General features: G+C 44.2%; 1 protein-coding gene across 8 annotated transcripts in view; it reads left to right on the top strand.

Moving 5' to 3' along the window:
• B3GNTL1 (UDP-GlcNAc:betaGal beta-1,3-N-acetylglucosaminyltransferase like 1) overlaps positions 1-27,278 on the top strand; it is a 238,622-nt gene that overhangs the window by 108,805 nt on the left and 102,539 nt on the right. The window lies entirely within an intron of this gene.

Genomic DNA, 27,278 nt, shown 5'->3' with positions numbered 1-27,278 from the left:
AGGCGGGTAGTAGAGCTTGGCACCGCCTCTTTCCTCTTAGAGAAGATACATTCCCTAGGGAGAAGTCATTAGCATTTCAGTGGTCTCTCTCTGGGTGTGCTTTCTCCACCCTTTTCTGGGTCAGAGTGCTGGGAACTGAAAATGGCTGAGGCTTTCTCTACTGTGCCTAAAAAGGGACAGAAACCCCCCTTTCAGGGCCTGTCTGCAGCCACCCTCAGTTTCACCCGTCTGCTGGAGACAGCACCAGGTCCTTGGGCTTCCCCTCCCTCCCTGAGAGGTCCTCTGGCTCCAAGGTCAGTCATCACCAAAAGCTTCTGTCTGCTTGTTGGGGATTCATAGCTTGTATTGAGCATTCCATGCTTGTTAATTAAAATCCCAGTTGGAGCTCAGCTGAGCTGTATTCGCTTGCTGGGAGAAAGCTCTGTAGCAGTGTGAGGCTTTGCAGTTCGGGCCATGGGGGGAGGGGGCTCCAGCTTGGATCCGCGGTATTTGCTTACAGATTTTATGCTGTGATCTTGGGCATTCTTCCTAATTCAGCTTGGTGTATGATGAGTGGACAGTCACGTTTGCCCCCCCACAGTTATTCCAGATTATTTGCTAGTTGTTCCTGATTGTTTGTTAGTTGTTCCAGGGGGACTAACTAGCTTCCTCTCGTCTCTATGCCGCCATCTTCCAGAACTCCCACCTTGCTTTTTTGCATCTAGACTTTTCTTGGCTATTTTATTAGTCCATATTTTTCCAGATAATCAACTTTCCTAGATTAAAAAAAAAAATTTGGTGGCAAAATAATTTTGAGGATTACATTAAAATAATTCTTGGATAGTTTCCAAATTTATGATGTTGAGTCTTATCCAGGAAGGTGAGAATTGATTCCATCAGATTCCACTTTTGTTGTTTTTGGGAGTGTGGTCTTAGTTGTCTACGTAGTTTTTGCACATTCTTGTTAAATTTATACTTATGTGTTTAAAATTTTTTTCTTTCACAAATTATTTATTATTTCCCATTCTATTTTCCATGTATGTGAATATATGTGTATGTATAGTTTTGAGGGCTATTTCTGTATGTTATCTTTATATCCTGCTACCTTACTAAACTTTGCTAAGGTTTATAATGTTTTTTTATTGATTCTGTTAGGTTTTCCAAATGAAATCAGGTCATTTGCAAGTAGAGGTAGCTTTATCTTTTCCTTCCGGCTCTCATGTCTCCAGTTAATTTCTCTTGTTGATTCACCTGCTAATACCTGCAATGCTGGGTTAAAAGCAGAGAGGTCTCCACCAGGAGAGGGGCCCTTGTAGAGCCAGCCTTTGGGGTGGTCTCCTGTTGGGCCCACCCTTTAGGGCTCTGGTCTTTGTCGGTTTCCCCTCATCTCTCAGACACTGTGAGCACGAGGTCAGCAGAAACTCTCTGAGCAGAAGGCAGCTTTGGGATCTCCCTTACCTCCTGGGCTTTGCTTTCATTTAATTCTTGACCTCTACATATTCCTTATCCTGTAAGCCAGCAAAGGTTAGAAAAGATGATTTTAAAAATCATTATTTTAATGGTTTTCCTTGTGATGGTCTCTCAGGGAATCAGGTTCGCCATTCTTCCAGAATTGTAAATCTAGACCATCTCATCAGTGGGTAAAGGTCAGGCATGTTTTCTGTTCTTTTGGAACTTTCTGTTCTTGTGGAAAGGATTTGTGGAGAGTCCTGTTGTCTGACGGTTGGGACCCCTGTGTGCTGCTTGCTACACCTAGAAGTTTGCTGCGGGATCTACATAAACGGAACCACTGCCAGTCTGGACTAAAAGGACAGAAAAGGGACAGATTGAGGGAAAAATGACTCCAAAGCGGAACCATGGATGCTGAGGTCTGGAGCCGAGGAACCTCAGGCCAAGAGAGCAGACCCACCCATGTACATGGAGAGGGTGAATTTTTTCCCGGGTTTGCGGAAGGCGAGCCTTCCTTCCTGTTCAGGAAGAGTTTCACCACCCCAGGGCTCTCAGATGCTTGGGGAATTGATGGGAGCTTGGCCACCCTGTCGTTCAGGAAGAGTGCTGCTGCCCCAGGCCCCAGAGAGGGTGGAGCACATTCTCTGGGGTTTGGGGAGAGTCTGTCCACCACTCCACTGTTCTGAAGGGGTTAAGAGGATGCCACAGAGATGGCAGAGGGTCTGGGTGTCACCCTGATGCTTGAGGAGGGTGGAATGGAGACCAAGGCCATCTCCCCAATACTTGGAGGTGGGGCACTCACCCCAGTGTTTGGAGAGAGCAAGGCTGCTGCGTAAGCCCTTGGAGCGGGTGGGCCTGCGCTCTCTCAAGCCCTGAGGGTAAAATGTCATTCTGCAGATGGCTGTCAGACCTTGAACTCCAGTGAAGTCTGTCCTGCAGGTTTTTGAAACTGTTTGAAACCTTTGACCCGTTTTCCTTCCATTTTCTCCCTATGGCAATGGGAATGTTTAGTCTGTGATTGTCTCTCCTTTGTGTATTGGAAGTGTTAACTTGTTCTGAGTTTCACAGGTCCACAGATAGAGGGGGATTTTGCCTTAGGACAGCCCACGCCTGTAAAAGATTTTGATAAGGCTTTGTACTTAATATTATTACTGAAATGATTTAAGCTTTTGTGATATTGTGATGGAATGAATGTATTTTGCTTATGGAGAGAACATGTCTTTTTGGGGTCCCGAGAGTGGAGTGTGGTAGTTTGGAGCTGTCATGTACCCCAGAAAGCGCCATGTTCTTTTAATCCATACCTGTGGGGACAGACCTGTTGTGGGTGGGGCCTTTTGATTGGGTTGTTTCCATGGAGATATGACCCCACCATTCAAGATGGGTCATAATCCTTCCCTGGAGTCCTTTATGAGAGGATAAAAGGCAGAGACATTGGGATAGAGCTCAGAGAGAGAGAAACACCCTGGAGGTGCTGAGAGTGAAGGACCCGCAGGCACCGCCATGTGCCGTGCCGCCCGACAGAGGGACCCCAGATGCCAGCAGCCTTTCTTCAGAGAAGAAATCTGTTCTGGTTTGCTAGTGCTGCCATTATGCAAAATACCAGAAATGGATTGGCTTTTATAAAGGGGGGTTATTTGGTTACAAATTTACAGTTCTGAGGCCATAAAAATGTCCAAACTAAGGCATCAACAAGGGGATACCTTCACTGAAGAAAGGCCAATGGTGTCCTGAACAACTGTCAGCTGGGAAGGCACGTGGCTGGCGTCTGCTGGGCTAGGTTGTGTTTCAAAATGGTGTTCTCCAAAACGCCTCTCAGCTGCTCTTGAGATGCTTTGTCCTCTCTGAGCTTCTCTGGAGCAAACTCTGGGCTAGCGTCTCAAAAGCATCAGCAAGCGTCTCTCCAGAAGTCTCTCTCAGCTGCTGTGTGTGAGCTCCCTTGAAAGGACTCCAGTAAACTAATCAAGACCTACCCTGAATGGGCAGGGTCACATCTCCCTGGAAACATTCAGTCAAGAGGTCACAGCCTAATCAGAAAGATTAATAAATCTGCCCCCACAAGATTGCATTGAAGAATACGGCTTTTGGGGAGACATAATATATCCAAATGGGCACAGTATCTTCTTGTTGATGCCTTAATTTAGACATTTTTGTGGCCTTAGAATTGTAACTTGTAACTTAATAAGTTCCCATTGTTAAAAGCCAGCCCATTTCTGGTGTACTGCCTTCCGGCAGCTCTAGCAAACTGGATGTAGCCCGAGAGGAGGCGAGCAGCAGGCCTGGGCCCCGCCCTCCTCCTCTGCGCGGCCCACGCCAGGCCGCCGTGCCTGCCCCCCCTGCTGACCATCCTGGCCTCCACCAGCTCCCCTTGCTCACCCGGGCAGGCAGAGCAGGGCGGGCGGGCAGGCCTGGGCCTCTGCCTCTGCGCCCACATCCTCCCAGACCTGGTCCCTCCGCCTTCCTCGGACTGGACGCATTTCCCGCGCTGCCTGACAGATGACACTGCAGCTGTGAGCACACCCTGAAGATTGTTCATCTGTTGAAGGTAAAGTGCTTTCAGGACGAAACAACCAAGTGGGTCAGGACGCAGGTTCCTGTGCTGGCTTTGCCACCAGTATCCTTGGGGACTTGGCCAATGGCCTTCCTTTGTGAGATTGGGCCGGGCATCCTCAGTCCCTCAGCCTGGCTCTCAAGCTTCCATGTTTACTGTTGGTGCGTGTGATGGATGCCTACAGAGTGCAGGGGCCCTGGCATTTTGAGGGACAGATTTCCACAGGAATATTTTGGTAGCATGGATTTCCCCCATAAAATGCACGAGGCCCCAGCTGGACAGGTTGGCATGTGGTGGGCAGGTTCACTCTGCAGACATGGGTTTTTAGGGCGGTCAGAGCCTGTTCACCCTGAAGAGAAGCGCACACTTCCAAAAGCGAGGTGCTCGTATTGCCGCCTCTTCTTTTGACTGGAGTCCAGAGCAGTTGTGTGGAGCAGTGACTGAAACAAGTCCTTGGAGGGTGTGTCCCACGTGAGATCCGGGACAAGGGCCTCCAGGGGCTGCAGGTGTGGCAGCACCAAACCACCCCAGGGCTCCAGACCCAGGCAGCAGGCGCCTGGAGTGGGGCGCGTGGCTCTGTGCAGCTGCCCTGGAGCTGTGGGTGCGAGGTTCCCACACGTCTCTGTTCTTCCTGGTTGAGAAACAACGCACCCCCTGCCCTTGTTGAGACTCCCTGTGTGCCGTTCACCTGAGTTCCTCAAAACACCGTGTATCACACGTGTTCCGTTCTGTCTTCCTCTTCCTTCTTTCCTTCCTTTCTCCCTCTCTCCCTCTCTCCTGTCCTTCCAATTCAGTAAGAAGAGAAACAGCCTTGAAGAGCTCTTTCACCAACCAAGACACGTGAACAGCTCCTGAGCACACGAAAAGGCGCTCAGCATCATCAGTCATCAGGGAAACGCAAATAAAACCCAAGGAGATACCACTGCACACCCAGTAGAATCTTTATGCTAAAAAGAACAGCTGCCAGGTTTGGAGGATGTGGAGAAATGCAAACCCTCAGGCACTGCCGGTGGGAATGTAAAATGGTGCAACCACTTTGGAAAACGGTTTGTCAGTCCCTTAAAACATTAAGCATAAACTTACCATACAACCAGCGATTCCACGCCTAGAAGTCTACTCAGGAGAAATGAAAACAGATGTCCATACAAAGACTTATACACAGATGCTCACAGTAGCATTCTGTGTAATAGCCCAAAACTGGAAGCAGTCTAAGTGGCTTTCAGGTGGTGATGTGGTGACTGGATGAGCGAAATGACAAAGCCTTAAAACGGTGGCACTCAGCCAGAAAGGAATGAAACACAAGTGCAGGTCGCGGCGCCGACAGTCCTCAAGAATGTTATGTAGATTATACAAAAAATAGTATTAGAAGATGGTGGATTGGTGAGGTGTATGTTTTAGTTACTCCTCCAGGGAAGTAGGTAGAAAGCCAGGAACTGCGTGGACTGGACACCGCAGAGCAATCTGACTTTGGGCATACTTCATACAACACTCATGAAAACGTGGAACTGCTGAGATCAGCGAAATCTGTAAGTTTTTGCAGCCAGGGGGCCGTGCCCCTCCCTGCCAGGCTCAGTCCCGTGGGAGGAGGGGCCGTCAGCGCCCGAAAGGAGAAGGGAGAACTAACTGCAGTGGCAGCTCTTATCGGAAACTCATTCTACTGATCCAAACTCCAACCTTAGACAAACTGAGACCAGACACCAGAGAATCTGAGAGCAGCCAGCCCAGCAGAGAGGAGATAGGCATCGCAAAAAACAGCAAGACAAACTAAAAAATAAAAGCGGAGGCTTTTTGGAGTTCTGGTGAACATAGAAAGGGGAAGGGCAGAGCTCAGGCCCTGAGGCTCATTTGCAAAACCCAAAGAAAAACTGATTTCTCTGCCCCCTGGATCTTTCCTTAATAGCCCTAATTACTTTGTCTCTTAGCATTTCAATAACACATTAGATCTGCTGGGAGGGCCTTTTTTTTTTTCTTTTTTTTTAATCTTTTTTTCATTTTCTAAAACAATTACTCTAAGAAGCCCAATACAGAAAGCCTCAAAGACTTGCAATTTGGGCAGGTCAAGACAAGAGCAGAACTGAGAGCTCTGAGACAAAAGGCAATAATCCAGTGGCTGAGAAAATTCACTAAACACCACAACTTCCCAAGAAAAGGGGGGCGTCCACTCACAGCCATCATCCTGGTGGACAGGAAACACTCTTGCTCGTCACCGGCCCCATAGCCCAGAGCTGCCCCAGACAACCGAGTGTGACGGAAGTGCTTCCAATAACATGCATACACCACAAAATTGGGCATGGACATTAGCCTTCCCTACACCCTCAGCTGGTTGTCCCAGAGTTGGGAAGGTGAGCAGTGAGAATTAACACGCCCAATTCAGCCATCATTTCAGCAGACTGGGAGCCTCCCGACACAGACAAGCATCCCAGAACCATCCTGGGGGGACGGCACTCACCTGTGACATAGCACAGTCATCCCTCAACAGAGGACCAGGGGGTGCAAGACCTGGAAGAGGGACCCACTCACAAGTCTCAGGGGCCACACACCAATACCAAGGACTTGTGGGTCAGTGGCAGAGACAAACTGTGGCAGGACTGAACTGAAGGATTAGACTATTGCAGCAGCTTTAAATCTCCAGGAACACCAGGGAGATTTGGTTGTTAGAGCTGCCCCCCTCCCTGACCGCCCAGACACACACCCCTTATACAGGGCGGGCAATACCAACTACACACGCAAGCTTGGTGGACCAACTTGACCCCACAAGACTTACTCCCCCACTCACCACAGAGGCAAAGCAGGGGAGAACTGGCTTGAGGGGAACAGGTGTCTCGTGGATGCCACCTGTTGGTTAGTCAGAGAAAGTGTACTCCACGAAGCTGTAGACCTGACAAATTAGAGATAAGGATTTCAGTTGGTCTACAAATCCTAAAAGAACCCTACCAACTTAAGGAAATGCCAAGAGGCCAAAAACAACAGAAAATTTTAAAGCATATGAAAAAATCAGATGATATGGATAACCCAAGCCCAAGCACCCAAATCAAAAGATCAGAAGAAATACAGTACCTAGAGCAACTAATTAAAGAACTAAAGATGAACGATGAGACCATGGCACAGATATAAAGGACATCAAGAAGAGTATGGAACAGGATATAAAGGACGTCAAGAAGACCCTAGAAGAGCATGAAGAAGACATTACAAGACTAAATAAAAAAATAGATGATCTTATGGAAATTAAAGAAACTGTTGACCAAATTAAAAAGATTCTGGATACTCATAGTACAAGACTAGAGGAAGTTGAACAACGAATCAGTGACCTGGAAGATGACAGAACGGAAAATGAAAGCACAAAGGAAAGAATGGGGAAAAAAATTGAAAAAATCGAAATGGACCTCAGGGATATGATAGATAATATAAAATGTCCAAATATAAGACTCATTGGTGTTCCAGAAGGGGAAGAAAAGGGTAAAGGTCTAGGAAGAGTATTCAAAGAAATTGTTGGGGAAAACTTCCCAAATCTTCTAAACACCATAAATACACAAATCATGAATGCCCAGCGAACTCCAAATGGAATAAATCCAAATAAACACACTCCGAGACATAGTCTGATCACACTGTCAAATACGGAAGAGAAAGAGCAAGTTCTGAAAGCAGCAAGAGAAAAGCAATTCACCACATACAAAGGAAACAGCATAATACGAAGTAGTGACTACTCAGCAGCCACTATGGAGGAGAGAAGGCAGTGGCACGACATATTTAAAATTCTGAGTGAGAAAAATTTCCGGCCAAAAATACTTTATCCAGCAAAGCTCTCCTTCAAATTTGAGGGAGAGCTTAAATTTTTCACAGACAAACAAATGCTGAGAGAATTTGCTAACAAGAGACCTGCCCTACTGGAGATACTAAAGGGAGCCCTAGACAGAGAAACAAAGAAAGGAGAGAGAGACACGGAGAAAGGTTCACTACTAAAGAGATTGGGTATGGGTACATTAAAGGATATTAATAGAGATAGGGAAAAATATATACGACAAACATAAACCAAAGGATAAGATGGCTGATTCAAGAAATGCCTTCACAGTTATAACGTTGAATGTAAATGGATTAAACTCACCAATTAAAACATATAGATTCGCAGAATGGATCAAAAAAAATGAACCATCAATATGCTGCATACAAGAGACTCATCTTAGACACAGGGACACAAAGAAATTGAAAGTGAAAGGATGGAAAAAAATACTTCATGCCAGCTACAGCCAAAAGAAAGCAGGTGTAGCAATATTAATCTCAGATAAAATAGACTTTAAATGCAGGGATGTTTTGAGAGACAAAGAAGGTCACTACATACTAATAAAAGGGGCAATTCAACAAGAAGAAATAACAATCATAAATGTTTATGCACCCAATCAAGGTGCCGCAAAATACATGAGAGAAACACTGGCAAAACTAAAGGAAGCAATTGATGTTTCCACAATAATTGTGGGAGACTTCAACACATCACTCTCTCCTACAGATAGATCAACCAGACAGAAGACCAATAAGGAAATTGAAAACCTAAACAATCTGATAAATGAATTGGATTTAACAGACATATATAGAACATTACATCCCAAATTACCAGGATATACATACTTCTCTAGTGCTCACGGGACTTTCTCCAGAATAGATCATATGCTGGGACATAAAACAAGCCTCAATACATTTAAAAAGATTGAAATTATTCAAAGCACATTCTCTGACCACAATGGAATACAATTAGAACTCAATAACTCTAAGAGACTTAGAAAATTCACAAATACCTAGAGGTTAAACAACACACTCCTAAACAATCAGTGGGTTAAAGAAGAAAAAGCAAGAGAAATTGCTAAATATATGGAGACAAATGAAAATGAGAACACAACATACCAAAACCTATGGGATGCAGCAAAAGCGGTAGTGAGGGGGAAATCCATGGCATTAAATGCATATATTAAAAAGGAAGAAAGAGCCAAAATCAAGGAACTAATGGATCAACTGAAGAAGCTAGAAAATGAACAGCAAACCAATCCTAAACCAAGTAGAAGAAAAGAAATAACAAGGATTAGAGCAGAAATAAATGACATAGAGAATAAAAAAACAATAGAGAGGATAAATATCACCAAAAGTTGGTTCTTTGAGAAGATCAACAAGGTTGACAAGCCCCTAGCTAGACTGACAAAATCAAAAAGAGAGAAGACCCATATAAACAAAATAATGAATGAGAAAGGTGACATTACTGCAGATCCCGAGGAAATTAAAAAAATTGTAAGAGGATACTATGAACAACTGTATGGCAACAAACTGGATAATGTAGAGGAAATGGACAATTTCCTGGAAACATATGAACAACCTAGACTGACCAGAGAAGAAACAGAAGACCTCAACCAACCAGTCACAATCAGAGAGATCCAATCAGTCATCAAAAAGCTTCCCACAAATAAATGCCCAGGTCCAGATGGCTTCACAGGGGAATTCTACCAAACTTTCCAAAAAGAATTGACAGCAATCTTACTTAAACTCTTTCAAAACATTGAAGAAAATGGAACACTTCCTAACTCATTTTATGAAGCTAACATCAATCTAATACCAAAACCAGGCAAAGATGCTACAGAAAAGGAAAACTACTGGCCAATCTCCCCAATGAATGTAGATGCAAAAATCCTCAACAAAATACTTGCAAATCAAATCCAAAGACACATTAAAAAAATCATACACCATGACCAAGTGGGGTTCATTCCAGGCATGCAAGGATGGTTCAACATAAGAAAATCAATCAATGTATTACAACACATTAACAAATCAAAAGGGAAAAATCAAATGATCATTTCAATAGATGCTGAAAAAGCATTCGACAAAATCTAACATCCGTTTTTGATAAAACCACTTCAAAAGGTAGGAATTGAAGGAAACTTCCTCAATATGATAAAGAGCATATATGAAAAACCCACAGCCAGCATAGTACTCAATGGTGAGAGGCTAACAGCCTTCCCCCTAAGATCAGGAAAAAGACAAGGATGCCCGCTATCACCACTGTTATTCAATACTGTGCTAGAAGTGCTAGCCAGGGCAGTCCGGCAAGACAAAGAAATAAAAGGCATCCAAATTGGAAAGGAAGAAGTAAAACTGTCATTGTTTGCGGATGATATGATCTTATGTCTGGAAAACCCCGAGAAATTGACGATACAGCTACTAGAGCTAATAAACAAATTTAGCAAAGTAGCGGAAACAAAATTAATGCACATAAGTCAGTAATGTTTCTATATGCTAGAAATAAACAAACTGAAGAGACTCTAGAAAAAGATACCATTTTCAATAGCAACTAAAAAAATCAAGTACTTAGGAATGAACTTAATCAAAGATGTAAAAGACCTATACAAAGAAAACTACATAACTCTATCAAAAGAAATAGAAGGGGACCTTAAAAGATGGAAAAATATTCCATGTTCGTGGATAGGAAGACTAAATGTCATTAAGATGTCAATTCTACCCAAACTCATCTACAGATTCAATGCAATCCCAATCAAAATTCCAACAACCTACTTTGCAGACTTGGAAAAGCTAGTTATCAAATTTATTTGGAAAGGGAAGATGCCTCGAATTGCTAAAGACACTCTAAAAAAGAAAAACGAAGTGGGAGGACTTACACTCCCTGACTTTGAAGCTTATTATAAAGCCACAGTTGCCAAAACAGCATGGTACTGGCACAAAGATAGACATATAGATCAATGGAATCGAATTGAGAAATCGGAGATAGACCCCCGATCTTTGGCTGACTGATCTTTGATAAGGACCCCAAAGTCACTGAACTGAGTCATAATGGTCTTTTCAACAAATGGGGCTGGGAGAGTTGGATATCCATATCCAAAAGAATGAAAGAGGACCCCTACCTCATACCCTACACAAAACTTAACTCAAAATGGACAAAAGATCTCAATATGAAAGAAAGTACCGTAAAACTCCTAGAAGATAATGTAGGAAAACATCTTCAAGACCTTGTATTAGGTGGCCACTTCCTAGACTTTACACCCAAAGCACAAGCAACAAAAGAAAAAATAGATAAATGGGAACTCCTCAAACTTAGAAGTTTCTGCACCTCAAAGGAGTTTCTCAAAAAGGTAAAGAGGCAGCCAACTCAATGGGAAAAAATTTTTGGAAACCATGTATCTGACAAACGACTGATATCTTGCATATATAAAGAAATCCTACAACTCAATGACAATAGTACAGACAGCCCAATTATAAAATGGGCAAAAGATATGAAAAGACAGTTCTCTGAAGAGGAAATACAAATGGCCAAGAAGCACATGAAAAAATGTTCCGCTTCACTAGCTATTAGAGAGATGCAAATTAAGACCACAATGAGATACCATCTAACACTGATTAGAGTGGCTGCCATTAAACAAACAGGAAACTACAAATGCTGGAGGGGATGTGGAGAAATTGGAACTCTTGTTCATTGTTGGTGGGACTGTATAATGGTTCAGCCACTCTGGAAGTCAGTCTGGCAGTTCCTTAGAAAACTAGATATAGAGTTACCCTTCGATCCAGCGATTGCACTTCTCGGTATATACCTGAAAGATCGGAAAGCAGTGGCACGAACAGATATCTGCACACCAATGTTCATAGCAGCATTATTCACAATTGCCAAGAGATGGAAACAACCCAAATGTCCTTCAACAGATGAGTGGATAAATAAAATGTGGTATATACACACGATGGAATACTACACAGCAGTAAGAAGGAACGATCTCATGAAACATATGACAACATGGATGAACCTTGAAGACATAATGCTGAGCGAAATAAGCCAGGCACAAAAGGAGAAATATTATATGCTACCACTAATGTGAACTTTGAAAAATGTAAAACAAATGGTTTATAATGTAGAATGTAGGGGAACTAGCGATAGAGAGCAATTAAGGAAGGGGGAACAATAATCCATGAAGAACAGATAAGCTATTTAACATTCTGGGGATGCCCAGGAATGACTATGGTCTGTTAATTTCTGATGGATATACCAGGAACAAGTTCACAGAAATGTTGCTATATTAGGTAGCTTTCTTGGGGTAAAGTAGGAAAAAGTTGGAAGTTAAGCAGTTATCTTAGGTTAGTTGTCTTTTTGTCACTCCCTTGTTATGGTCTCTTTGAAATGTTCTTTTATTGCATGTTTTTTTTTTTAAATTTTTTTTTCCATACAGCTGATTTAAAAAGGAAAAAAAAGTTGGGAAAAAAAAAAAAAAAACAAGGAAAAAAATATGCAGACCCCACTTGAGGAGCTGGTGGAAATGCAGGGGTATTGGCCCGCCCCATCACGATGGTTGCTAACATGCCCACCGACATAGGGGACTGGTGGTTTGATGGGTTAAGCCCTCTACCACGGGATTTGGCCTTGGGAAGACTGTTGCTGCAAAGGAGAGGCTCAGCCTCCCTGTAACTGTGCCTAAGAGCCTCCTCCCTTATGCCTCTTTGTTGCTTAGATGTGGCCCTCTCTCTCTAGCTAAGCCAACTTGAAAGGTGAAATCACTGCCCTCCCCGCTACGTGGGATCAGACACCCAGGGGAGTGAATCTCCCTGGCAACGTGGAATATGACTCCCGGGGAGGAATGTAGACCTGGCATCGTGGGATGGAGAACATCTTCTTGACCAAAAGGGGGATGTGAAATGAGATGAAATAAGCTTCAGTGGCAGAGAGATTCCAAAAGGAGCCTAGAGGTCACTCTGGTGGGCACTCTTACGCACAACATAGACAACCCTTTTTAGGTTCTAATGAATTGGGGTAGCTGGTGGGAGATACCTGAAACTATCAAACTACAACCCAGAACCCATGAATCTTGAAGACAATTGTATAAAAATGTGGCTTATGAAGGGGGGACAGTGGGATTGGGGTGGCCATAGGGATCACACTCCCGTTTGTCTAGTTTGTGGATGGATGAGTGGAAAGGTCGGGGAAGGGAACAAAGAAACAAAGAGACAAGGGTGCCCAGTGTTCTTTTTTACTTTAGTTGCTCTTTTTCACTTTAATTATTATTCTTGTTATTTTTGTGTGTGTGTTAATGAGGGTGTTGGGGATTGATTTTGGTAATGAATGTTCTACTATGTAATAGTAGTATGAACAATCAAATGTACGATTTGTTTTGTATGACTGTGTGGTATGTGAATATATCTCAATAAAATGAATAAAAAAAAAACAATGTTATGCAAAGTGAAATAAGCCAGGCACAAAAGGACACATGCTGTATTATTGTTTATCGGCAGAAAGGAGGTGGTGGTTGCCTGGGGCTGGGGTGGGCATGACTGCAGAGGGGCTGAAGGAACTTCTCCGGGTGAAGGAAATGTCCTATGATTGGGCTCGTGTGATCTTGCTCAATTCCATCAATTTACTAAAAATCACTGGATTGTAAACTTATAATGGGTGAAATTTATGGTATGGAATTATCCTAAATAAAGTTGAAAAAAAAATGTAGCTCTAGAGAAGTATAAAGTAATTTCAGGAATTGTGTGTGTGTGGGTTTTGGAACTTTTTTGTGTGTTTAATTGCTGTTTTGAAACTAGTTGTGAGGACCCAGGGCACTGCCCCCCTCCATTTTGAAAGCAAGTCACACAGCCCCCACACGACCTGCGGGGTGGGGCAGGATGGTATCATGAACCCCCTTCCCTGTTGGGACCTGCTGAAATCTGCTGCCACACCCGGGGACCTAAGCCTCTACCCCCAGCACTCCGCTCCCGCTTTCCCATGGTCCCGTTCTGCGGCTGCAGCCGTGGGCCCCTGGGCCCGTCAGTCAGTCCCCATCCAGCCCCTCCCACTTCCGGGCCCAGCGGGTGGGGACACTAGTCTTTTGGATGTTTCTTGTGTCGACTTTTAAATCTGTGAAATCTGATGCTGCTCTCCTGTCCACAGAGAGGAGAACCCGTTGGCGTGCCTGCTGTTCCCCTTTCAGCTCACGTGCACACGTGGAGGTGCCATCTGGGGGGGACCGGGGACTCGTGTTGCTGCCTTTGTTTTCTTCCCCAGAAGGTTTCTCCTTTTTTCCCTGGAATGCATCAGGTGCATGGGAAGAGCACAGAAGGGGAGGACTCGGTCCTCAGGCAGGTCTCTGTTTTCTCATCCTCTGGCTCTGCGTTTCCGAGAGGGGTGGGTTCCCGTGTCTGGCTTCGGCTTTCAGACTTTGTTGACCAGAACCCCCCTCCCCCACTGTCATGTTTATGTGTATGTCTTGTGTGCACATGAGGACTGTGCATATCGTGTGTGTGCACACGTGGACTGTGCATATCGTGTGTGCACACATGGACTGCATATCATGTATGCGCACATATGGACTGCATATTGTGTGTTCGTACATGTGGACTCTGCATATCGTGTGCGTGTATGCATGGACTCTGGGCATATTGTATGTGTGCACACATGGACTCTGCATGTTGTGTATGTGTATACATGGACTCTGCATATCGTGTGTGCACATGTGGATTCTGCATATCATGTGTGTGCACACGTGGACTCTGCATGCCATGTATATGCACACATGGATGCTGCATATCATGTATGTGCACATGTGGATTCTGCATATCGTGTGTGCACACGTGGACTCTGCATATCATGTATATGCACACGTGGACTCTGCATATCGTATGTGCACATGTGGACTCTGGTATCGTGTGTGCACATGTGGACTCTGTATACCGTGTGTGTATACATGGACTCTGTACATATTGTGTATGTGCCCATGTGGACTCTCCATATCATGTGTGTGCACACATGGACAGCATATCCTGTGTGTGTATACATGGACTCTGTGCATATTGTGTGTGTGTGCACACGTGGACAGCATATTATGTGTGTGCACACGTGGACTCTCATCACATCCAGGGCTCCATTTCATTCCTGGGGACACTGTAATACACCCAGGGCTTCCTTGCACACCCAGTGCACCCTTACACACCTGGGACTCCATTATACATCCGGGGCTCTTTTACATTCCTGGGGTACCCTACTTTCACAGGGCACTGTTACACACCAGAGGCTCCATTACACATCCAGCGGTCCATTTCAATCGTGAGGGCTCTGTAATACACCTGGGTTTCCCTTGCACAACCCGGGCACTGTTATACATCTGGGTCTCTCTTATGTACCCAGGGCTCTGTTGCACACCCAGGGTTCCATTATACACCCAGGGTACCAATACACACCTGGGGGCACTGTCACACTCCCAGGGTAGGTCATATGACTGCCCAGAACCCTTCTTGGACCTGCTAATGGATGCCTTTCTCATGAGTTTGCATCAGGGCTCAGCTGAGATGTCTGAGAAGGCACTCTGTAAACCGTTGAGGGAAGTCCAGTTGTTTAGTTATCTTTGCTGTTTGCAGGGGATAAGTCTGCAGACCATCGAGAGTTGCACATACTGCACCCCCCCCACCCCGCCCCGGCCCCTGCCCTTCCCAAGGCTTCATCACTGACAGAGGCGAGCTGGTTTTCTGGGCCTGAGCTCCACATCCCTTGAGAACCTGCCTACCCCACTGGGTTGCAGATCTGCCCCTGGAATCCTCACCTGTGGCCTCCCAAGGCCCTGGAGCCCACCCTGAAGGTGGTGAAGTGTGTGGTTCCCAGAGGGAGGGGTGGGAGCCTGGCATGAATCCCGCTTTCAGTGCATGAAATGGACCTTCTGGACTGTTCTTGCTGAGTCAGGAGTGTAGGTCCTCTAGGGACAGAGGTCTGTTATTAGGGTGGCCACCCAGCTTGTCACCCAAACCAGGACACTTTAGGAGGGAGAGGGTGTGCAGTTGCTAAACAGGGAAAACAGGCACAGAGCAGGGTAGTCTTGGCAAACCGTGCAGTGGCTGTGGAAGTCCAGGGCTATCGTTGAAGATGAAGCCATTTTTCTCACATAGTCTGTGGCCAGGAATTCAGAAAGGGCATGGCTTTCTCTGTTCCCTGGTAGCCCTCAGCTGGACACCTCGATGGCAGCGGCCATGGGCATCTGGGCGCCTAACCGGACGTCCGGTGGCTGATGCTGGCGGGGGCCACACTGTGTGGCTGCCTGAACTTACTCATGGTGGCAGGGTTCGGAGAACAGGTGTCCTCGGGGAGCCAGCTCGAAGCTGTGGTGCTCTGGATGACCCAGCCGTGGGAGGTTCGTGTGTCTGATCTGCCTGTCGGTGGGAGGGGACGTGGTAAGACGCGCATGTGTGGCCACCCTGCTGGCCATCTCTGGAAAGTACAGCTGTCACAGCCCCTGAACCTCCTTTCCTTTCAATAACACCCTCCTTTTCACTCTCTCACCTTTGTTTAAAGGTTTTTTCAGCTAGGTTGCCAGATCCTGGAGCCCCAGATAAATGCAGAGAGAGTTCCAAGTGCCTGTCAGGGTAGTGCTCTGAGAACATTTACTCTCTGCTCCACCTCTTAGCACAAAGGCTTTCAGATGCGTTAGCTGATGGCCTGGGAGCCTTGGGCTCGTGGCTTCCAGTCCAGCCCGTGCTGCTCATTCAGGATATGTTTGTGGGGTCCCTGCTGTCCACAAGGCCCCGTGCAAGGCTTATTGTTCACCAAGGCGAGCGAGACCCGACCTCGGCCTTGAGAGCCTCGGGGCCTTATGTGGCGTGAGATATTTAGTGCCTCTTCCCTGTGCCGACACTCCATGAAGGGCGAGTCCTGGGCTGCTCCGGAGCCCGGGAGGATGCACGGCATTGGTAGTGGAGCCTGGAAGGGGGGCGACTCTGGGGAGGGCGGCTCGCCCTGTGTCCAGTCCGCATTCTTTCAGCTGCCCTGTGAAGGTGGGGTAGCAGGTAGGTGAGCTTGGCGTCATGTGCGGGGGCCTTTGGAAGCAGAAGAGGTTTCTGATGGTTTTCTCTGTCTACCCTGTGGCCTAGGCCAGCAGTCTTTAAAAAAATGTTCAGGCAAACTCATAAAAACGCCCTCACTCTTTCTTCCACATCGGAGACAGGCTCCCAGCCTTCTGAAGTCACAGAGCATCCGTTCCATAACCCTCTCGCCTGATGTTCGCTCCTTGCCCGGCATGATTCTAGCTTTCAGCAGAAGCAGGGGCTGGGGGGGCGGGCGCCCAGGCTGGGCCTGTCTGAGCCGCAGCTCCTGGGTGGGCTGGGGCACCTCATGGCCGTTCACCCCACGGCAGCTGTTCCTTAGGTTGAAGTCGTGGCCTCGAGGCCGGAGGTTTGTGTATGAAAGTTAAGCCTCTTTGTCTTCACCTTTGGGAATGCCTTTTTGAAACAGAGGATTCCGTCTCATGCTTTAATCTGTTCAGTTCAGCAACGCAGTATAGACAAGACCAGAAAATAAATGCACAGACAGTTAAAAAAAATAGGTGTTGGTCAAAACAGGTGTGGGAAAAGCTTATTACTGGGCTTATCATTGGCTTACAAAAACAAAAAATTCAAGAACCATTTATTTTTTAATTTTTAAAATTTTTATTTTGAAATAAATTCAAAGTTATAGGAACAGTTGCAAAAACAATACAAACCCCATACACAGAACTCCAGCATACCCTGACCCCCCATCCCTGATACCCCAATCCACCAACTTTAACATGCTGTCACACCGCTATTTCTTTCCCTCCCTCCCTCCCTATCTATCATCCATAATCTATTGCTCTGTCTTCTGAACATGAGAGCTAGCTGCACACATCCTTGAACAAACACTATAATTCACATATACAATTCCCATGAATAAGAACATTCTTTTATGCAATCCCGTTAAACGCAGCTAAGAAGTACAAGAGATTCAACATTGATACAAAGCTTACATTCTGTATTTCATTTTTTTTTTCCTGATGTCTCAACTGTGTCCCTTTGAGCCTCCTGTCCTCCATCCTCATATCCCATCCAGGGTCATCCTTGGCATTCAATTGTCATCTGTTTAGACTTTTTTTTTTTTCTCAAGCCTAAATCTTCTCATTCCATCCCCTCCCTAGCATTCCGTTAGTGGGATTAATCACATTTAGAATGTTGTAATGCTATCTCTTTCCTACTATCCATTACTAGAAATTTCCCTTCACCTCAAACAGCAACCCTACACTCATTTCTTAACTCCCCATTGCCCCTTCCCCCGTTTCTCTTAACCCATACTCGACTTTTCATCTCTATGGTCATATTCTCTGATAATTTCTTTGTGTTTACTGTGGGGCTTAAAATTAACCTCTTAAATCCATAACAATCTTGTTTTTCTTTGATACCAACTTAACTTGAATAGGACACATAAACTATGTTCCTATACTCCTCCATTCCCCCACCTTTATATAGTTCTTGTCAAAAATTACATGTTTTACATTGAGTTCAAGACCACTGATTTGTCATTAGAGTTTGTGTATTTTATATCATGTAGGAAGTAAATAGTGGAGTTACAGTTCAAAAATTATTGACTTCTATTTGTATTCCATTGTGGTCAGAGAATGTGCTTTGAATATATTCAATTTTTTTTTTTTTAATTTATTGAGGCTTGTTTTATGTCCCAGCATGTGGTCCATTCTGGAGAAAGATCCGTGATCACTAGAGAAAAAATGAGTGTCCTGGTGATTTGGGATGTAAGGTTCTATATATGTCTGTTAAAATTCTCTATATCTCTTTCTCCTTACTTTGTTTCTCTGTTGGTAGGGCTCCCTTTAGTATCTGAAGTAGGGCAGGTCTTTTATTAGCAAAATCTCTCAGCATTTGTTTGTGAAAAATTTAAGCTCTCCCTCAGATTTGATGGAGAGTTTTGCTGGATAAAGTATTCTTGGTTGGAAATTTTTCTCTCTCAGAATTCTAAATATGTCATGCCACTGCCTTCTCTCCTCCATGGTGGCTGCTGAATAGTCACAACTTAGTCTTATGTTGTTTCCTTTGTATGTGGTGAATTGCTTTTCTCTTGCTGCTTTCAGAACTTGCTCCTTCTCTTCAGTATTTGAGAGTCTGATCAAAATATGTCTCGGAGTGGGTTTATCTGGATTTATTCTATTTGGAGTTCACTGGGCATTTATGCTTTGTGTATTTATATTGTGTAGAAGGTTGGGGAAGTTTTCCCCAACAATTTCTTTGAATACTCTTTCTAGACCTTTACCCTTCTCTTTCCCTTCTGGGACACCAATGAGTCTTCAGTTAGGATGTCTTATCTATCGTATCCCTGAGATCCTTTTTGATTTTTTTGATTTTTTCCTCCATTCTTTCTTTTGTTCTTTCATTTGTTGTTCTGTGGATTTCTAGGACACTGAGTCATTGTTCAACTTCCTCTAATCTTGTATTATGAGTATCCAGAGTCTTTTTAATTTGTCCAGCAGTTTCTTTTATTTCCACAAGATCTTCTATTTTTTTTTAATTTACTCTTGCCATGTCTTCTCTATGCTCTTCTAGGGTCTTCCTTATGTCCCTTATATCCTGTGCCATGGTCTTCTTCATGTCCTTTATATCCTTTGCCATGTTTTTGCTCCTCGATTGTAGTTCTTTGATTAATTGTGCCAAGTACTGTGTCTCTTCTGATCTTTTGATTTGGGTGTTTGGGATTGGGTTCTCCATATCGTCTGGTTTTATAATATGCATTAAGATTTTCTGTTGTTTTTGGCCTCTTGGCATTTTCTTTGCTTGATAGGGTTCTTTCAAGTTGTCAAAAAAAAATACCAATCTAATTTTTCAGAAATACAAGTTGGTGGTGTACACTTTCTCTAACTAACCAGCAGAAGGCGTCTGCGAGTCACTTATACCCCTCAAGTCAGTTCTCCTCAACTTTGTCCTTGTGGTGTGTGGGGAAATGATTCTTGTGGGGTTCAGTTGGTGAACTCAGTTTGGGTGTGTTGCTGGAGCCGTCCGCCCTGAATGTGGGGTGTGTGTACGGGTGGCCAGGGAGGAAGGTCAGCTTTAATATTCAGACCCCCCAGGTTCCCGGAGATTCAAGGCCGCTGCAAGAGTCTAAGCCTTCATTTGAGTTCTGCCCCAGACCCTCTCTGTCGCTGACCCACAAACCACCGGCATTGACGTAGCGTCCCTGGGTTCTCCGAGCAGGCCCCCTTCTCAGCTGTGATCCTCCAGGACCTCTGCTGAGGGAATGCTGTGCTACGTCACCAGTGCGCGCCAGCCCTCAAGGGAAGCCCCGGGCCGCCGGGCCATGCAGTGGCGCTCTCAGCCTGATGCAAAGATGGCCGGTCGGGGCGTCTCAATCCCCCCCACACACAGTTCCTCCTTCCCAGCTCCGGGACAACTGGCGGGGCTCTGGGCTGTGGGCACGGCCCTGGGCAGGAGTTTATCCAGCCCTCTGGGGAGCCAGCTGCTAGCCGCGGGGTTTCTTTCTCCTTCTGGCTCTCCCCTCCGCTCCCCTGGCCCTGAGGGAATCTGCAGCGGGCTATCCTCCATGCCAGACACCGAGAGGCTGGCTCAGCCCGCTCCTGCCGTGCTTCACTGCACGGTTCCCACTGTCGCAACTGCAGCCGCTCCTGGGTTTTTCCCTTTTTTTTTTAAAAGAACCAGTCCATCTTCAAGCGCTAACCCCTGGCTTCCCCACACCGCAGCGCGGCCACAGGTCTTTCAGCTGGCTTACTCACTTGTTTCAGAATGCAGACTCCCAGTTTCCCCAAGTGTACCGCCCCTGTGGTTCTAGCAGACCTTGTCCAACTGGTGTATTGCTGAAACCGGTATTCTGGGTCACCTTCTGGTTTTTATCTAGTATTTTTCATGGAGGTAGTTTTTTGCCCTGTCTCACCTAGCCGCTATCTTAGGTTCTCCCTAAACCATTTATTTCTATTACGATTATTTTTAGTATGTGTGGTTTTGAAAGATATAAAAAATGCTCCACTAATGTGCTTTTGAAGTTATGAGGACATTGTTTGTTATGGAAGCACAGCAAATGCAGCCCATCCTTAGTTCTTTTTGTTCAGCTAAAATAGAGAAAAAGAGAAGAAATGAAATCCAGGAACAGAGGAAAGATGGAGAGGTAAAGAGGGAGAAGCACAGAAACAAAAGTGTGTGCCGAGGCAGGTATGGCTGCGGCCCTGGTGTGGAGGGGCCGTGGGGAGGGGTGTGGCCCCTGGCCCCCCGACACACTGACCTGCTCGCTGACCTGCTGTCCAGCCGACGGCCCCGCTCCTCACATAAGGCTGCTCTCCCAGCGGGGGGTCTAGGGTTCCCCTCTGCTCCCTTTCCCTGAGGAAGGCAGAGAAGCCTGGGCTGGGGCCAGGAGTGCAGCCACAGACACACATGGCGGTAGGGTGGACTGCGGCCAGGGTGGGAAAAGTGCCAGGAGCCCGAGGGTGCACTAAGGATGAACCCTCCTCAGCCCTTGGTCAACCCTTGTCAAATCACCCCCCTTAATGAGCCAATGCAATACAAAAGCAGACAAAACCAGAACCAAACAAAAAACTAAAAAGAAAAGAAGCCAAAAAACTTAACTTCTGTGGCTCGAGTTTGAGAGGCTAAATGATAGTTTAAAATGTCAAAATGTTACATGTGTTTCTAAAGAACGCATTACTGCTGGCTTGGGGAAGTTAACTGGGCTGGGGTCGGCCTGGTGTTACTAGACCCTGTGTTCATGCATCACGGGGATACTGAGTCAGGACGGTGTGGGGGACGCAAGTGAGCGCTGGGTGCTCCTGCAGACACGGAGGAGCCTCGGCGTGGCCAGCGGGCACAGCACACCTCCCCGCCCAGAGGTTTTCCTCCTTGTTGTCGAGAACAGAGCTTCAGTGCTCATTTAGGTTCCCACAGTGTATGTTTCCAACACTCTTCACTGCTTCCTGCATCTCCCTGTTTTGGGCAGGGGTAATTTTCCTTCTGCCTGTGGCCTTCGTTTAGTGTTCCCTTTAGTGAGGTCTGCTGGGGACGATTTCTTTCCATTTTTGTCTGGAAATGTCTATTTTATTTCACTTTAGAAGGAGCTGTTCATTGAGTAGTCATTGAGTTGGTGACTTTTTTTTTAAAAAATCCCTTTTGAAGTTTCATTCCTTTGTCTTCTGGCTTCTTTTTTTTTAGAAGTTAGCTTTCTATCTTATTATTGCTCCATTGAAAGCAGTTTGATTTTCTCTGACCGCTTTTAAGACTTTCTCTTTATTTTTCAGCAGTTTTACTATGTTGTGTCTAGTATTTCCTTGTATTTATCGTCCTTGGGTTGAACAGCATGTCTTCTGTCAGTTTTGGAAAATTCTTCAAATATTGTTTTCTGCCTCATTTATATTCTCTCTCTCTCTTTCTCTCCTCCAGCCCATTTTTTTTTCCCCTAGGATTCTATGCCAGTTTGGATGCATTATGTCCCCCAAAACGCTATGTTCTTTAATGCAATCTTGGGGGTGTGTGTGTGATGTATCAGTGTTGATTAGGTTGGAATCTTTGGATTAGGCTGTTCCGTGGAGATGCGGCCCCGCCCATTCAGCCTGGATCTTGATTACTTTACTGGAGCCCTATAGAAGCTCACAAACAGAAGGACCTTAGAGCAGCTGCAGCTTAGAGAGGCATTTTGGGGAACGCCATTTTGAAATGCAACCTAGGAGCAAGCAGACTCCAGCAACGTGCCATCCCTGCTGACAGAGGTTTTCCAGACACCATTGGTGTTCCTCAGTGAAGGCACCCTACTGTTGATGCCTTTGTCTGGACATTTGCATGGCCATAAGACTGTATCTTTGTAACCAAATAAACCCCCTTTATAAAAGTCAATCCATTTCTGGTCTTTTGCAAAATGGCAGCATTAGCAAACTGGAACAGACTTTAGTTATAATTTAGATATTTTCACTGACTTAGGTATCCCTTATACTCTTTTCTTTACTTCCCATTCTTTTGCCCTCTGGGCTTCCCTCGGATATTTCCCATAAGTCTGTCTGCCTCACTAATCATCTTCTGTTACTTCTATTAAGGAGCTCTTAATTTCAGTTATTGTATTTTTTGGTTCCACAATTTCTTTTTTTTTTTTTTTTAGGGGGGAACAGAGGCTTTATTGATGTATAATTTACATACAATAAACTGCACATATTTGAAATGTAAATTCAGTTTTGACATATGTGTACACCTTTTAATTCTTCTCTCCAGCCTCTTCCCACCCCCTTCCCTAGGCATCCACTTATCTGCTTGCTGTGCTATTATAGATTAGATTAGTTTGAATTTTCTATAATTTTTTAAAAGGAATCATACAGTATTGTTTTGATTTGCTAAAGCTGCCAAAATGCAATATACCAGAAATGGATTGGCTTTTACAATGGGGATTTTATTAGCATACAGATTTGCAGTTCTAAGGCCATTGAAATGTCCAAATTAAGGCAGCAATAGGATAATACCTTCTCTGAAGAAAGGCCAGTGGCATATGGGAACCTCTGTCACGTGGGAAGGCAGATGGCTGACTTCAGTGGCTTCCTCTCTCAGCTCCTCTAGGTGCTTTTTCTTTCCATACTTCTCTGGGTGTTTCTCTCTGAGCTATCTGGGATTTTTCTGCCTTTTATCTTCTCACAAAGGTCTTCAGTAAATGGATCAAGACACCTTGAATGGGGTGGGTCACGTCTCTGTTGAAATAACCTAACCCAAAGCCCCCACCCACAACAGGTCTGCTCCCACAGGAGTGGATGAAAAGAACATGGCCTTTTCTGGGGGACATAACAGCTCCAAACTACCACAAGTATGTACCCCTTTTTGTCTGCTTTTACTCAGCATTATTATTTAAAAATCGATGTCAGTCAAACTGTGTTAATGGGAACACAATGTATAAAGATGTAATTTGTGACAACATAAAGATGGGGCATGGAGCTGGATAGGAGAAAAGTTAGTGTGTGCTATTGAGGCTGAGTTGGTGTCAGTTCAAACTGGATTGGCTCAGATTTAAGGTATTAACTGTATTCCCTACTGTAACCAGAAAGAAAATAACTAAAAATGTACAGAAAAGGAAATGAAGAGGGAATCACATAGTACATTAGAGAAAACTAAACACAAGAGGAGGCAGTGTTGAAGGAATTGAGGAACAAAAACTTGTATGACATCTAGAAAATAATAGCAAAATAGCAAAAATAAGTCCATCATTAAATGTAAGTGGATTGAACTCACTAACTAAATGACAGAAATTGGAAAAATTGATTAAAAAAAACATGATCCAACTATATGCTGCTTACAAGAGACTCACTTTAGACCCAAAGGCACAAATGGGTTACAATTAAAGGTTGGAAAAAGATACTCCATGCAAATGGTAACCAAAGGAGAGCAGGGGGTAGAGGATTATTTTAATATCAGACGAAATAGATTTTAAGTAAAAAATTGTTACAAGAGTCAAAGAAGGACATTATATATTGATAAAAGGATCAATTGATCAAGAAGATATAATTATAAACATGTAAATACCAAACCAAGAAGCCCAAAGTATATGAAGCAAACACTGACAAAATTGAAGGAAGAAATAACCCATTCTACAATAAAAGTTGAGATGTCAGTCCCCCACTTTCAATAATGACTACAACACCTGGACAGAAGATGAGTAAGGAAATAGAAAACATGAACAACACTGTGAATCAAGTATACCTAATGGATGTATATGGAGCACTCACTCAGCAGCAGAATGAACATATTCCAGGATAAACCGTAGGTTAGCCCATAAAATAATTCACAGTACATTTATAAGAATTGAAATAATACAAATTATCTTCTCCAGCCATAATGGAATGAAGGTAGAAATAAATAACAGAAGGAAAATGGAAAAAGTCACAAATATGTGGAAATTAAACAACACACTCTTAACCAATGGATCAAAGATATCACTAGGGAAATTAGTAAATACTAGCATATAAATGCAAAATGAAACAATATAAACAAATTTATGGGATGCAATGACAGCAAGTCAACAACCTAACTTTACCCCTTAAGGAATTTAAAAAAGAAGAGCAGACTGAACCCAAAGCTAGCAGAAGTGAAGAAATAATAAAGATTGGAGCAAAGGAAACAAAATACAGAATAATAAAACAATAAAGAGAGTTGAAAAATTCAAAAGTTGGTTCCTTGAAAAGATCAACAAAATTGACAAACTTTTCGCTAGACTATGATAAAAAGAGAGAGCATGCAAATAACTAAAATAAAATGAAAGTGGGGACATTACTACTGACCTTACAGAAATAAAAAGGATAATAAGAAAATATTATGAACAATTGTATGTCAACAAATTAGGTAACCTAGAGGGAATGTACAAATTTCTAGAAACACACAAATAGCAAAACTGACTAAAGAAGAAATAGAAAGTCTCAACAAACCTGTAACAAGTAAAACGCTTGAATCAGTAATCAAAAACCTGCCCAAAAAGAAAGGTCCATGACTAGTTGGCTTCACTGGTGAATTCTGCCAAACATTTAAAGAAGAATTAACACCAATCCATCTCAAACTCTTCCAAAAAAATGGAAGAGGAGGGAACACTTCCTAACTCATTCCAGGAGACCAGCATTATCCTGATACCAAAACCAATTGAAGACATCATGAGAGAAAAAACAAACAACAAAAAAAAAAACAAACCACAAGCCAACATCCCTTATGAATATGGATGTGAAAATCCTCAACAAAATAGCAGCGAACCAAGTCCAGCAGCACATTAAAGGGACTATACACTGTGATCATGTAGAATTTATTCAAGGAATGCAAAGGTGGTTTGATATAAGAAACCAATCTATGTAATAGAGCAAATGGGAAAAAACACATAATCACCTCAACTGATGCAGACAAAGCATTCAGCAGAGTTCAACAGCCTCTCATGATAAAAACACTCAGCAAAGTAGGAATAGACAGGAATGTCTTTAACATGTTAAAGGGCATTATCAAAGCCCACAGCTAAAATCACACCCAATGGAGAAACACTAAAGCTTTCCTCCTAAAATCAGAATGAGATAAGGAAGTTCCCTTTCACCACTGCCATTCAACATTGTACTGGAAGTGCTAACCAGAGCAGTTAGGCAGAAAGAAATAAATGGCATCTGTTATAGTTTGCTAATGCTGCTGGAATGCAAAACACCAGAAATGGTTTGGCTTTTATAAAGGGGGTTTATTTGGTTACACGGTTACAGTCTTAAGGCCATAAAGTGTCCAACAATCAGGTACCTTCACTGGAGGATGGCCGATGGTGTCCAGAAAACCTCTGTTAGCTGGGAAGGCAGGTGGCTGGCATCTGCTCCAAAGTTCTGGTTTCAAAATGGTTTTCTCCCAGGATGTTCCTCTCTAGGCTGCAGTTCCTCAAAAATGTCACTCTTAGTTGCTCTTGGGGTGTTTGTCCTTTCTTAGCTTCTCCGGAGTAAGAGTCTGCTTCAAACAGCCATCTTCAAACTGTCTCTCATCTGCAGCTCCTCTCTCAGCTTCTGTGCATTCTTCAAAGTGTCCCTCTTGGCCGTAGCTCCTATTCAAAATGTCACTCACAGCTGCACTGAGTTCCTTCTCTTTGTCAGCTCATTTATATGGCTCTAGTGATTTACTTTAGACCCACCCTGAATGGGTAGGGTAACACCTCCGTGGAAATTATCCATTCAGAGTCATCACCCATGGTTGGGTGGGGCATATCTCCAGGGAAACACTCAAAGGATTCCAAAATCTAATCAACACTGTGCCAGTTTGAATGTATTATGTTCCCACAAATGCCATTATCTTTGATGTAATCTTGTGTGGGCAGACCTATCAGTGTTAATTGGATTTAATTCTTTGAGTGTTTCCATGGAGATGTGCCCCACCCAACTGTAGGTGATGACTCTGATTGGATAATTTCCATGGAGGTGTTGGCCCCACCCATTGAGGGTTGGTCTGAATTAAATTACTGGAGCAGTATATAAGATCAGACAGAAGGAGCGAGCTTGCTACAGCCAAGAGGGACACTTTGAAGGATGGCTCACTGAAAGAGGAGCTGCAGCTTACAGAGACATTTTGGAGACAGCCATTGAAAGGAGACTTTTGCTCCAGAGAAGCTAAGAGAGGACAAATGCCCCAAGAGCAACTGAGAGTGACATTTTTGAGAGAAGCTGAAGCCTAGAGAGGAACGTCCTGGGAGAAAGCCATTTTAAAACCAGAACCTCAGAGCAGATGCCAGCCACATGCCTTACCAGCTAACAGAGGTTTTCCAGGCGCCATTGGCCATACTCCGGTGAAGGTACCTGATTGTTGATGACTTACCTTGAATACTTTATGGCCTTAAGACAGTAACTGTGTAACCAAACAAACCCCCTTTATAAAAGCCAATCCATTTTCTGGTGTTTCGCATTCCGGCAGCATTAGCAAACTAGAACAAACACTAATATGTCTGCCCACACAAGATTGCATCAAAGATAATGGCGTTTTGGGGGACATAATACATTTGAACCGGCACAGCATCCAAATGAGGAAGGAAGAAAAAACTACATTT

The sequence above is a fragment of the Choloepus didactylus genome, chromosome 18, assembly GCF_015220235.1.
Source record: "Choloepus didactylus isolate mChoDid1 chromosome 18, mChoDid1.pri, whole genome shotgun sequence".
Taxonomy (NCBI): Eukaryota; Metazoa; Chordata; class Mammalia; order Pilosa; family Megalonychidae; genus Choloepus; species Choloepus didactylus.
The sequence above is the reverse complement of the archived record's forward strand: the minus strand, read 5'-3'. Positions and strand labels throughout refer to the sequence as shown.